We start from the raw sequence: 14,611 nt of genomic DNA on the forward strand, positions 1-14,611 counted from the left end.
TTACTGAAGTTGTTATTATAAAATTAATTATTGCCACTCTCTTGAGGAACCTGTTTTTAATGGTTCATTGGTTCCTTAGATTGCAATGGAATTTTTGAAAAACTTCGGTTATGGTGGTGGATCTGGAACCATCTGTATCTAAAGAAAAAAATTAAAATGAGTTCTCAGTTCTCCTGCCTGACGTATAGATACAGATTTCAGAGAATGTATGTATTTTTGTAAAAGAAAATAAATAATAAAGTCCATTGGTGGGTCCGCTTGTCTCCATGGAGATGCTATTACAGTGTGGCATTAAACACATCACCACCAGGCCAAGTTACAGGTCAGATCTGTGGAGAAGCAACCCCGCTCACAGTCAGAATCCATGTTTCTTCAGGTATTTTTGAGCAATAAAAACACATATAAATTAATAAATGCAAGAAAGATCAGTTATTTCAGGCAAAGCAAGAACGTCTTTTCGTTATTAGTGAGTTACGTCTTACCTTATGCATTTCGCACATCAAAACTATTCACCACAATGACTTTATAATCACTTTTTATAATTTTCAGAGGAGAGAGCAAAGTTTACAGTGATGCAGTTAGCAGCAACTATCATGCTAACAACTCACTTAATGCTTTTCGGAAAACAAAATGAGTCACTTATACAATATATCTGCGCTTGAAAAAGACTAAATTGACTCAAATACAAAAAAAGTCGTGTACAGGCCCTTTAGGACGGTAAAATACGGTGTCCTAGAAGTGTCACAAATAATATTTTCATAACCATCACTACCATTACAATAGAAAACACATTCAGTCTACAGCGCTATTGCTATTGTCTCCACTTTCCCTCGTTTCCCACATGTTAAGAGCCTGGGAGCAGCACTCGTACCAGTATTCCCAGTATTCTGAGTTTCCTGGAGTTGTCAGTGGGCTCTTCCTTCTCCGTGGGGATGAGGTGGGAATGATGGTTTTCCCTGTTCTGGCCCCTTCCCGCTGCTCCTGCTCTGACTGATGGAACAGTTCATGAGTGAGGACACATAACAGCTGTAGGTATACGGTCCACTGACACAGGCAGTGTAAGGAGAGATCCCAAGATGTATGGAGGGAGGATGAGATGCTAGCTCATGTCTTCACTGTCTTAAATGGACAAAACTGATACAAATGCATACTGTGACATGCAGTTTTTTTTCTAACTAGTGTGTTGTTGAAATTACAAGCTTTGTCCAAACAATGAATATTATCTTAGTCTATAAAAAGGGGATTTTTACAATTCTATGGAGTATTAACCGCTAACCTGACACAGTTAGATCCCCATTTTACCTTTTATTGTTTTTAAAATGCTATATTCACTGAAAATAACATAGTCCCTTTGCTCCCTGTGCTAAATCCCTCCCCTTTCAGACAACAAAATAATGAACAATTTTAATTAATGCACATCGCAACAAGTTTAGGAAGCTATAGTTGTTTTGCTTTTGTATATTTATAGAAACGGCTAAGTTAGATAAATTGGATAGAATTGCACTGCTAACTGTAAAGAGGGTTCAAATAGGGCCCAGAAGAGATGGATGCATGGATAACATAAAATCTCTTCAGACTGGTGTTTTCATTTCACAGTGTTATCCATAAATCAAGAACGTTAATAACTGACCAATCAGGTGGTCCTCAAGATTGACTCCAACGACTGTTAGCAATAGCTGTGATTGACAGTTATCAAGCTTCATTGTAAAGCCCCCCAATTTTACAACCATCCATCCATATTCTTCCTCTTATCCGGGGCCAGGTCGCAGGGGCAGCAGTCTAAGTAGGGACTCCCAGATTTCCCCCACCCCAGACACGTCCACCAGCTCCTCCGGTGGGACCCCAAGGCATTCCCAGGCCAGCCGAGAGACATAGTCCCTCCAGCGTGTCCTGGGTCTTCCGCGGGGTCTCCTCCCAGTGGGACATGCCCGGGAGGCGTCCAGGAGGCGTCCTGAGCAGATGTCCGAGCCACCTTAGCTGGCTTCTCTTGACATGTAGGAGCAACGGCTCTACTCCGAGCTCCTCCTGTGTGACCAAGCTCCTCACCCTATCTCTAAGGGAATTGGGGCCCTCCCAATTTTACATTTTGTCCTTAAAATGTTTGCATTACTCCACTTTATGTGATACTGGTGTTTTTATTTCACTATTTTATCCGTGAATCAAGAACATTAACTGACCAATCAGGTGGCCCTCAAGATTGCCTCCAGGTAGCTTTTGCAATGGATTTGATTGACAGTTATCGTGCTTCGCTGTAAAGCCCCCCCCCCCCCAACTTCTCTTTCTAACCTTAAAATGTTCATATTAATCCACTCCATATGATGCTGCTGGTTTTATTTTGCAATTTTATCTGTAAATCAAACTAGCCGCTATAACTACTAGCCTCGATTGGCTTCATTTGGCTGCAGCTGAACGCTATGGGTGATGTGACGTTCCCTCAGTCCACTTAAATACAGTCTATGCTCCACTCTGGCCTCTAAACGTTGTGAAAAGCACTTATAAACTCATCACAGTGTATAATTAGGATGCTCAGAATGTGTAAGGTAAGTGAGGAATAACTTTGGCCATCTGCAAACTGTTTAAAATGAACTACTTTTGTTTTTCATGTTTCTGAACTCAGGTACAGCGTCTCTTGATTTAAATCTTAAAAGTAACTGAAGTGAGGCTGATAAAATGTAAGCCATGTGACACTACGTTTAAAATATAGTCCACAAGTTTTTCCAACATCTTCATCCATTGATATAAGTCTTATTTATAGCTTCTCTCCGTTTTGCTTGGACTCAGCTGGTTAGATTCCAGTTTTTCTCACACCGAACACCTTCCTTTTGGGGCAGTTTTACGATGGGACGTCCTGCTTCGAGGGGCCCATCCATCTCTTTATCAGAGGCGCTGCAGACCGGCTCCGTGTTTGCTCAGACTAAAAACACTCCCCGAACGAGTACTTTCTGCCATTGTTGCTTTGTCAGGCAGAGGTGAGGGTTCACGCGCAGAGGAGAGGGGAGCGAGAAGCATCGATTTGCCCCCCTGACACCTCACCGCTCTGGGGCATGTGGAGGTTGACGAGAGGGGTAGGGTGGTGGTGGTTTTGGAAGAGTAGGAAAAGTTTTGTTCAAGTAATGAATCTATAACAAGAACTGGATAAGGCACTCTATAGGTACTTTAGCTCCAGCCCAGAAAGAATTCTACCATCGAGTAAAACAAAAAGTTGTTTTTTTTCATTCAAAAACTTTTTTTTGTCCAGGTGACAGAACTAAATTTTTCTTATACTATGGATCATACCTGGACAACTGAGTGATTGCGCTGACATCTCCCATAGAGCACAATGTATTTTTTGTGAATTCAAACAGCATCCACAGCTTTCACAAAGGTCAGATTTTGAAGGGATTGTTCTCTATTTTCACAACATGAACTTTTTACATTTATTATATCCTTAAACTGCCTAAAAGTTAGCTTTGTTCGATTTTAGCCTTGTCCTGCTCCTAGCCGCCATTGTGCTGGTTGGTCAGAACTGATAACACTGTATCAGGAAGTGCTCTGTTAATGTGCTAGTTGTTGGTAGCTTTACTCTGATGGCAAACTCCGCTCTGGATTCTGAAAGTAAAGAAAAGTGCTTATATATTAAACATATCATGATTGGAATGCATAAGGTAAGTAAAGAGTAAATTTAGACTGCTGCAAACCTTGTCACATTTTTAAGATGATAAAAGGCACTGTACCTGATTTTTACCATTGACAAGAGTGTTTATATCTTAGCTTGTGAATTGATCTGCTGAGATAGCTTACATTCCCACTGTTTGTAACCTTTGGGAAACTCTTAAACTCATTTTTATAGTATAAATCCTGAACAAGTGTCCACAATCGTGGTTAAGCTGAGTCTGTGAACTTGAGTGTGTTGTGGCTTTCACCACTAGGAGCCCATGGGATCCTCTTACCCCAGACACAGGCTCCAAACAGGACTCTGTCAGTCAATATCTTCCTCTTTTCATTCAGAGGTCAGCTGGGCCAGTCCCCTGGGTGGAGAGGGGCTTCCAGCCCTCGTCTCCCGATCAGCCCTAAGACATCTCCAAAACACGGAACAACAAAGTAGCTTAATGTAATACGCTTTTAATCAAAACATTATACGTTTTGTAGATAGCTGGGGGGGGGAAATATTTGTAGTAATGAATATAACCTTTGGATAGTGATAATCCTACTGTGTGAAAAACTGCAGGAAAGTGTTGTGAAGATGTTTGTGCAAACGGTTGTGTTGCCTGTAGCAGTAAGACAAATTATACTCAACATTAAACATTAAAGGGCCTATACCTGATTTTTTTTTCTCACATATTTTAGGAGGTCAAAATACATCGGCTGTGTACCGGTTTACATCTAATTATAAAGTCTTTTACTGTCTGAGTTTCAGGAAGTGCGCACTAATGTTAGATGTTAGTGCCATTCAACTTATAAATCAGGGGTGTCCAAACTTTTCTCATTAAGGGCCACATATAAAAACACAGACAAAGCTGAGGGCCGATTGAGGGCCATAGACTGGTCATCAACACAGTGAATACTTCAAATCTGCATTATTATTACAAGTTAGACTGAGCCATTAGACCTTTATTCATGCTTACATCCTCAGTGAACACAATATTTGATATGGGCTTGTTAAAGTAGATTTTCAGAAATATACAGTAAAAGTACTGTTAAAGGTAATATGGGCCAATTCACCTGGAAGCTTGAGGGCCAAGAAAAATTGGTCTGAGGGCCACATTTGGCCCCCGAGCCACAGTTTAGGCATGCCTGACATAAGGCAAGTGAGGAATAACTTTAGACTAATGCAAACTATTTAAAATGAATTGTTTTTCACATTGTAAAAACAGTAAAGTCACGCCAAGTTACAGGTCAAATCTGTAAAAGTCAACCTCGCTCAGTAGTCAACCTGAAAATATAAAGTTAAAACCATACTCTGAAACATTCTCCACACTTTCCTAGAGACAAGCAAAAGGAGACACAAGTTCACCCAGAGTAAGGTTGCAAGTAAATATATATATATATATATATATATATATATATATATATATATATATATATATATATATATATATATATATATATATATATATATATATATATATATATATGCTTTGATTTGAGTCTTTTTATTTATTTTGACTAAATTGTGGCATACTGTGGCTTTAAAAATGCAAGATAGACAGAATACGTATGCCATACTGTGGCACACTCCAGTCAACACAATAACATCTCCATAGAGAAGCATCAGAAAAGTTACAGAGTGCCCTTAAAATTGAAAAGAACTCACTTTTATCCATGAAGTATTTTGAAATCTCTAAATGATCAAAGTGGGATTGGTTGGCTGAAGTTTGGAAGTATGCAGCGTTCAGCACATGCCTTCTTTCCACAGCTAATCTGATTGTGGAGTTTGTGGAGCTTACAGAGACAAGGGAGTGTGAAACGCGCTGTGACAGGACAACAGCCCCTCTCATAGGACACCCTCAGCCCTGTGTCCCCCTGTCTCTGTGGGATGTCCCGTTAACAGTGTTGTCCTTTAAAGGCGCTGTACCTGATTTTTACTCTCTTCAAAACGTGACAGACTAGTTCATTGTAAACCGTTTGTAGCGGCCCAAAGTTTTTCCTCACCTTTCTAACACATTCTGAGCATAGTCCAATGAGGTTCATCTGGTCCTCCGTTAACTTATTTTAATAGATTCTTTTTTCAGATCAAGGTTTAGTTTGTTTTCATACCTGATTCGTGGTCTTCCTCAGAGTGGTCACCGGTGGAGGCAGGATGACTTCTGCAGGACAGTATCCCAGGTGTGTAAGAGTAAAAAAGCCCCCTTGTCCCAGTTCTAAGTCCCGTGGGCTTCCATATTTTGATTGCCTTTTTAATCAGTCATCCTGGCTCCAACGGTAGGAAAATGGCGTCAAAACCTGTTTAAATCAGCTGACAGAACACCTCACAACAACATCACGTGACCACTCTGAGGAAGAGCGCTAGTGAATAGATGGAAAAAGAATCATTCCAAGCATCCTAAGTGAGAGTTTTGTTGTCACTGTCATCAACAGCGCACCAGCCTTACTTCCCATTTCTCTGACAATAAAAATGCTTTATAATTAGATGCAGACAACAATGAGGTCTCATTTTGATCCAAATAGCTTCTTATACATAGGCACGTCACAATAATTACTATATTGACTTATTGTTCAGTATATTAAAGCTGAAACAATCATTTTTGGGGGTCAGTGTGCATTGTGTGTACATTTTCTTTACACTACAGAAAAATTGTTGGTTATTTTTTGGCTCTATGATACGATTTAAGCCGTAAAAGATTGAATTAATAACTTCCATGACTCAGTACAGGTGCAAACTACTTAGTAAAATGTCTCATTCTGCTGTTTATTTACTGCAGCTTATGATTTTTTTTTGACAATATTGTAGATTTAGAATAGTTTTTGTACTTTAAATCTGCTCTTGGGTTATTGTGTTTGTGTCTATTAGTTTCAATATTATTGTTTATCTTCTATATTTACTTCAGCAATATATCGCACTTCAAAATATGGCCTACGTGTACAATATATCTGTACTGAGAACTGCGTCCAGTAGGCCTACATTATGTTCTAAATCATTAGTGGACATCTGCTGAAAATAAACTGATTAAAATGTCAATGTTGGAATAGTTTTGTATATATTTGATTGCTTTATAGAATATGTTGGAATAATAATAATTTAATTTAATAATTTAGTGGAATAATTTATCTTCATGAAGACAAACAGATGATGCCACAGGCTACGTTACAGGTCAGCTCTGTGGAGAGATGACCCCCAATCATAAGACTGCATAAGATGTTTTTTTGGAATCTTTAGTGCTTGATTAGTGATTCATTTTTAACACAAATTCTGTTGTTTTGTTTGTTTTTTACTTAAAATTTTCTTTTAAAGTCCATGTTCATCACATTCTCTGTAATCATTTCAAAGTGTGGCGTACATGACAGAATTATGTACTTGACTACTAAGACACATTTCACCAAAAAATATAGGCGTAATAGTTAACGTAATCCAAATCTCTCTCTCTTTCTCTCTTTTTTTGTTTTGTTTTTCATTTCCTGAGACGTACTGATTTGCTCCTATATCTGTTTCTGAGCTTTTTCCCCTGTTCAAATCATGGTTCATTCCCATTTTCACCAGCAGAGGGCATCACATAATCTAAGGCTCCTATGTACACAGAACCTTACAGCCAACCCCCCACACGCAGCAGAGAGAGAAACACAGGGATTTGTGGGTAAAATGTGCCCTCTAGTGGACAACTGTGGTGCTAGCGTTGAATAAGAGTAAAATGAAAGAAATGAATGGAGACAAATCTATGGCCAAAAATATAGAGCAATTCTGAGAGAACACAAGTCGTCTCCTAGGAATCACACCCACAACCTCCTTGCATTTGATATAGTTCTATACATTTTATCTGTGAATTTTAAAGTGCAGTATGTAACTTTCTGGAGGTGGCACGTCATCTGCTTTATCCCATGGAAGTACAAAATTAAAACCATACTTCAGAACTTTCTCCATGGAGATAGATGAGTTTTATGCCATTATTTATAGGCACACAGCACAGGGTCAACATCTTGTTTCCATCCAGATGTTCGCCTTAAAATGAATGTTCCACAGTATGGCATGAGACTTATCCAAGGATGCACATAGTTGCTCCACCAGGTTACAAATAAGATCTATGGAGAAGTGACTCCGCACACAAAAATGTCAGTTATCTGCAATAAAAATTCATGTCATTAAATAAACACTTGCTTGATAAGGCATACTGTGGGACATTCCAGGCAAAACAATAACATCCCCATGACAACAAACATATGGCTGACCCCCCCAGTCAGAAAAAGTTACATACCTAAACACAAAATGTTAAATTCCTGGTTAGCAAGTATTTTTTGGCATATTCATACGAAGCACATTCCATGGGCTCTGACACAATGACCTATAAAACATAAAGCTGGACAAAGGCTGTAAGCTTAGGGCTTGATGAGAACCAGAGTGGGCAGAATGAGCAGGGGTCAGGGGTCAAACCAACACTACTTTATGGGAGAACAATAGGGCAGTTAACCAGGAAGTGGCGCACATGACACAAATGATCTTAAATCAACAGTAGTCTAATGGTGACCAAAATCTAATGGGCTCATATCAATGCATAGCGGCAGAGTGGTTAGCTTACCTTTCAGAACAGTAGAGGAGTGGTAATCTTTGTTGTGGCAATGTTATATAGGTCAATGAAGCTTAGGATGGAATGTAAAAAATACTGGACCGTGAAAATCTGCCATGTTTCTGGCACCAGTGCAATATTATCCTTACACAGCAGTTGCAGACAGGGAAGATGTCTATGCTTTTCTCATGATGTTCTGCCTTTTTGTCATCGCTTTCAGCAAGAGCCGTTTCAAATTGCTGTGTAGAAGACAATTCAGAGTGCTACACTTATCAATTTTGCATAAGCTAGAGGAGTATATACCACTAAGCAAGAGAGGAGACTAAGCTGGGTTAGTCAAGCACAAACCCCTGTCATGAAGGCAGCTCACTTTACAGCGTGGTTAGATCACTATTGTAACAGAGCAGCAGAACTAACCTGGTTCAGAGCAGGTTAAGAGCCTGAGTTCTGAGCCTTATATTCTGTCTCAGCCTCAGAACTCAGATCTGTCTCTCTTTGAACAAGTCTTTCTACACATATTATAGATCAGCACTGTAGTTTAAGTGTGTGGGCAGTGGGTATACACTGTGATAAACCTTCTCCATCGCATATAATCACTTAGAAACATGAGCGTTCAGACAGAGGTTTAACTCACTGAGGCTCCAAGGCAGTTCACCAGAAGTAGCAATCTTGCACACAGCTCTTCTGTCCTTTACAAGATTGCTTTCTTTGGTCCTCCGGAGTCCATCTCCAGATTCATAAGTTTCATATTCCATCGTATGTGCAGTATGAATCACAACCTCACTTTGCTCCTGGTTCATCTGTGCAGTGGCAGCGATGTTATGAACACAGCACATTTATGCCACAGTCTAGGCCTACATTACAAATTACTGGATGAAGCAGTGAGTATAAAGTGTGCTGTCTTTTCCAATGTATTTTAGGCTACATTTTATTAAACTAAACCTGTCAAAATGTGCAAAGAAGTAAGTTCAGATAAGCAATAATTTGCTCGATCCTGGCAAATTTACACAAATCTATTTTGTTTGTTATTAGTAGCTTATGTAATTGAATATTTTATAATCAGCTGTTCATCAGATGGCCCATTCTGGGTGTAAAACTGGTCAAATGACGCGGCACACACGCCTTTCCCCATGAATGAGCACAGAGACTGAAGCTCAAACTTTGGCTTTACAAATTCTGTGGCTACCTGATTTTGTGACACTTGTTATCCCTGAACTGAGACTCAGGTTAGTGCAATATGTTCATAGACACAGATTAGCCAAAACAATGGCAAAAAATAAACAAGCACGGTGGAACAACACAATAAACTGCAGGGGTACTGATTAATGCATATATCGATCTATATAGTGTCAGAATAGTGACTTCAGCTATCAAGTCTACAAAATTCCATGTATACCTAACAACGGAACACTCACCTCACAATTAACAAGGCTAAAAAGACTCTCTCGGATTTGAATCATATCATCACTAAATAAAACCCCAGCACCTGCAGCCAAATATTAATCAGTGCTAGTGCAGCCTCTACTTCTGCTATATGCTGGCCATATAAAAACCTGTATGTGTCACTTTAGGCAGAGTGCATACAGTTCTTTAATGGCAACACTGAGATTGCACATCTACAAATCTAAGGATGAGGTATATGGAAAAAAATGTATCTCGATTTTCGATTCGATCGTCTCCCATCTCATTGAAAACATTTATATGTTGACTCTACAGGCACAAAAAGCAGGGTGTCAGGATCACTACAGTTTTTTTATGGGACCAATAATCCCAGAGAAATCTACACGTAAAGTTTGGAATTAGTTTGTATAATGTATTAAGCCTAAAAGCTACTTACTGCTACCAGCTGAAAAATGTGAGATGTCTGTGCTCAATTAGGTCTTAAGTTTCACTCATAAATGGTCAAAAAATAGCTGTTTACTTTGTGTAACTTGGATTATCAGGATAGAAAACACAAGAGAAGGGAAAAGAGCAGAAAGATGGTGAGGAGCTGTGGTTGGATCAGAGAGAGGAAGGGGCACAGCAGACGGACAGGAGGGAGCGTCAATTAAAATACACATGCCTTATCATTGAGATCGACCAAAGTTTAGAAAGCGATCGATTGATTTTTTGAGTTTTGGCACATCCCTATACAAATCATTTCGTAACTTCAAAAATTCTGCTAATTTTGACATGAAAACATTTGTACATGTTTGGTATGGTGGCCCACAATAGCCACTACACAAATGAGGTCTGTCTTACTTTTGCGACGCCTCTGTGTGGGTCTATTGTCCGCCGGCCTGTCAAGTTAGGGGCCAGCTGTTGGAGGTTTGATCAAAGCGGAGCGGGGCCCGGGCCCTCAGCAGCTCCTGTGTGTTTGGGATTATCACACCTGCGGATCAGGGATTAACCCATCGGAGACATGGGAACCAGGAACAGAGTGGTCCGACCGGAAAATCTGCCCCTTCGCCGCCACAAAACCAGGAAAACAAAGACGCAATTAAAGCACTCGAGAGTGTTTAAAAACGAGTAGACGAGACACAATATGACATTGTTTAGGGGACAGTTGAGGTTTCATGAAGAACTGAGAGGGTGATGTTAGATATTTGGTCGACACAAGCATTTTTTTAAGGTAAGGTAAGTTGTCCAATCTGAGTTAACAAATTTAATTAAGTAATCTGGCATTTTGATTTGGCCCGAGTAAACTTCTGCACCACATAACTAAACTAAACATTCACATTGCCAAATTTCACAAACGTGATATATTTTTTTCTTACTAAAAGATGTGATTTGGTAATGTTTAAATTCATGGAGTACCACAGAATATTTTCATAAACTTTATTGTCTCCTAGAGAAAATTGTCTTGCGCTACAGTGCCATTTTAGCATAGTCTTCCACACGCATTCACAGTGACTCAGAACCATACACAGATTTTTTTTTAAAGTCAGCTCCTAAATAAGAAAAGACCAAATGGCTACATGTAGATTGTGAGCATTTGTGTATGACCCAGAATCTGAAGTGTACAAAAAAACTGCATGTTAGCCCAAAGGCGACAGCGATTGGAACTTCAAAGGTAGGTCAAAACTAAAATTTTCTGACCACTCATTACAATTGCAAGACAATGCAGGATTCCTCTAACATTGTATAAATTAGACAAAATAAATCCCTGGCAAATCCAATGCAGTCAGATTTGTTTATTGCAGACATGCATGTGAAATAAAGGAGCTCATGGGTCATTTTGTACAAAATCATCTCAGCAAAGTTGAGTGCTTTGCTCATTGATTAAGCAGAAATGTGTAACGTTTTTCAGACCCATGATATTTTCCCCCCTTTTTCCCCTACTAAGCAACCATCTTTGTTTTGATACAGACAGACCGTGCATGTCCCTGATTGGCTAATCCACCAGTTTATTTGAAAACTGGGAGATTCGCCGGTGACCAGACTCACATCTTCGTAAAGTATTTAAGTAATGTGTATTCTGGATCCCAGGCAAACAAAATGCAATACTTAATGGTACATGATGAGAGAAAACCATTATAATATAGTTAAAAGATCATAAAAATTCCATTTATAAATCACAGGCTTTTTACCAACTGTCCCGATCGAGTAGATAAAGAAGCCCATTGGAGATGAAAATGGATTTATTTTCCCACCGCTTCGCCTGTCATCGGTAAATAAGTAACTCAAGCTTATTTATGGAACAACTCTAAGTGGAATAGCTAGGACTTTGTTTGCCATCGCGATTGTGTGAAATGAAGGAGCACTTTCAAGTCCATCAAACTGAACAGAAATCTGACGGGTGGATTTTTGAGGCAACTTTTGAAGAGACGTCTCCGAGTGTTTAAAGGTAAGCAGGCTGCAGACGCTAAGCTGCTAGCAAATGGACTGGGAAATGCCAGAGGAATTAGCTAAACAAACACTGAGAGATTTTCTGCGTGGTTGGGAAAGGCTGATCCAGCACTGACACATGACACTGGCAGGGTTGTCAGGCTTCGGCGACCCAACCCACAAAAGAGCATCTGAAAAAACATCCAAAACTCACAGAATGAACACCACGTTTGCATTTTCCACTGTATTTATGAAAGTAGAGCTCTTCCAGTGATGCAGACCCACCCCCCTCCCCTCTCTCTTGCAGAAACAGAAGTTACACACAGCGCTGAAGGCTTTGGGTATTCAAATTTGTCACCAAACTTCAGAACTTTCAATAGGATTACTCTAAAATCAATACATTTATATGGTAAATAGCTTTGGTCAAATCCACAGACAATATTTTTCAAAAGCCGCCCAATACACAGGTAAATCATGTATCTGGCAACACTAAAGACTGGTGCTTTACTCAGGTTGAAGTAAAAAGTTATTCAAGTAGCAGTCAAATGTATGCTATTTGGGGAATTATAATAGTAACTTTAAGTAACACATAAGTTCAAGTTAATGTAATTTGAATGACAAAAACATTTAAATAAGCACATCTGGTATTTGCCTCAAACAAATGATAAAAATGCACCCTTTATACACCCCTGATTCCTGCTTACTGTGCTTGCTTTTGTTGTCTTTGCACTCCAAACTAAAAGTGGCCCTACCTGATTTTTTTCTGCAGAGTTGAGTAAAATTAGTTTTACTGCAGCACAGATTGTGTTATGCCTTGTGTTATAATGCCTTTATCTGACATGGTACAGTCATGCCTAACTGTTGTTTTACATAGCTATTTTTCAAGTCTATGGGCCTATGTGCTATACCCATAGACGGCCCAGCCTATAAGCAGACTAAACAGCTGCTTAGGGCCCTGAGGCCACGAGAGGGCCCCCAAGAGCCCATACATTTATATTGAAAATAATGATTGGAAAGTTCTTTTGGAAACTAAACGGCACTCGGATGTTTATACTCGTCTAAATATCCCTCTAAAATAATTAGATATGTATTATTTCCAGTAGCTAAATATGTCCTGCATACATTTGTTTTGAGTGGGGCAGTGGTGTGGACAGTTACACCGTGAGCAGTGCCCCTCTTCCCTCGAGGTGCACTCTGGAAGTACATCATGGATATATTTGAATTGGTGTTTTACTAAGTTAGTGAAGTTAAGTTTATCTCAAGTTTTGGAGAATGCATGAGGCCAGAGGAAGATCATTTTTGAGAAAGAGGGACTTTTCAGAGATGTCAAAATATGTCCCATTTTAGGGACCACTGGACCTGCAGATAAAACAGTGAAGCTGGATGTGTATAATTATCCAGACAGGACACACTTCAGAGGGACAGAGGACAGACAGGACACACTTCAGAGGGACAGAGGACAGCAGGTGAGTCTGTGTAATACACTGCTGTTTTTGGTGGGTCATTCTCACAGGGATGCACTGATACCACTTCCTAAACAAGTATGAGTACTTCATTTTGAGTACTCGCCGATGCCGAGTACTGATACCAGACATTATTTTTTACAGGGGTTTGATGATGTTTTAAAGTTCTACTGAAATCATTGTAGTTAGGTATAATTCCAATATAATTTATTTAGATAAGCACCTGGCTTTAATATTTACCACTTCCTCTTTGCAGAGTCCGCGCTAACTGCTAACATGCTAACTGCTAACGAGCCACTGTTAGCACAACAGTGAGTGTGACCTTACTTTTACCACAGCCACACTTTCACCAATATGTACATGCTATACCTGTATATTTGAACCAGCTCTGTTCAGTTGTTAATTTTTTTTTGTTAATTGCAATAAGGTACAATGTAGCACAAGCAAATAATTGCCAGCACCACTTAGCAACGTTAGCATGCTACTGTAAACGTGAACTGCGCACATATACTTTGTGAACTGTAAAACCTAATCTAACCAAAATATTTGTGTATTTCATGTGACAGTCACATATGATTACATCTGTGCTTAATGTGCATCTTTGTGGTCACCTCTGTGCAGTGCTCTGCTCAGAGCTCACTGCTCAGCTGAGAGATGAGCTGTGAGTCAAACAAGAGGCAGCACAGCTACAGTGGTATCGGCTCTTGGTATCGGCAGTCCATTGGTGAGTACGAGTACTGGCATAGTGGTATCTAGTGGTGTATCCCTACTCATTAATATTCACAGAAATTTCCACTAATTTCATATGCAAAAAACTCTGTGTTCTTTTATTTGAAGTTACCAGATTTTGTGCATTATCTAATGGTCAGTCCAAATGATCTGATGATTATAAATCTGATGTTATGTCCAGACTTTCTCTGATGTGAATCTAACTTGGATCACTACTTTATACTTCTTGAAAATTATGCTTTTGAAGTAAACGTACCTTTGCTTAAGTATATCTTTTGGCTACTCTATCCTATTCTGCATTTTATGACATAAAGAAAAGGTAAATGTAAGCTCATTTTAGTCAACTGTAAAGCACTAAAACGCTCCAGAAATCAAGAAAAAAATGCCTCCTTTCCTTCCGTGTTTTTATACTGTTAT

Source organism: Periophthalmus magnuspinnatus, chromosome 21, assembly GCF_009829125.3.
Source record: "Periophthalmus magnuspinnatus isolate fPerMag1 chromosome 21, fPerMag1.2.pri, whole genome shotgun sequence".
NCBI lineage: Eukaryota > Metazoa > Chordata > Actinopteri > Gobiiformes > Gobiidae > Periophthalmus > Periophthalmus magnuspinnatus.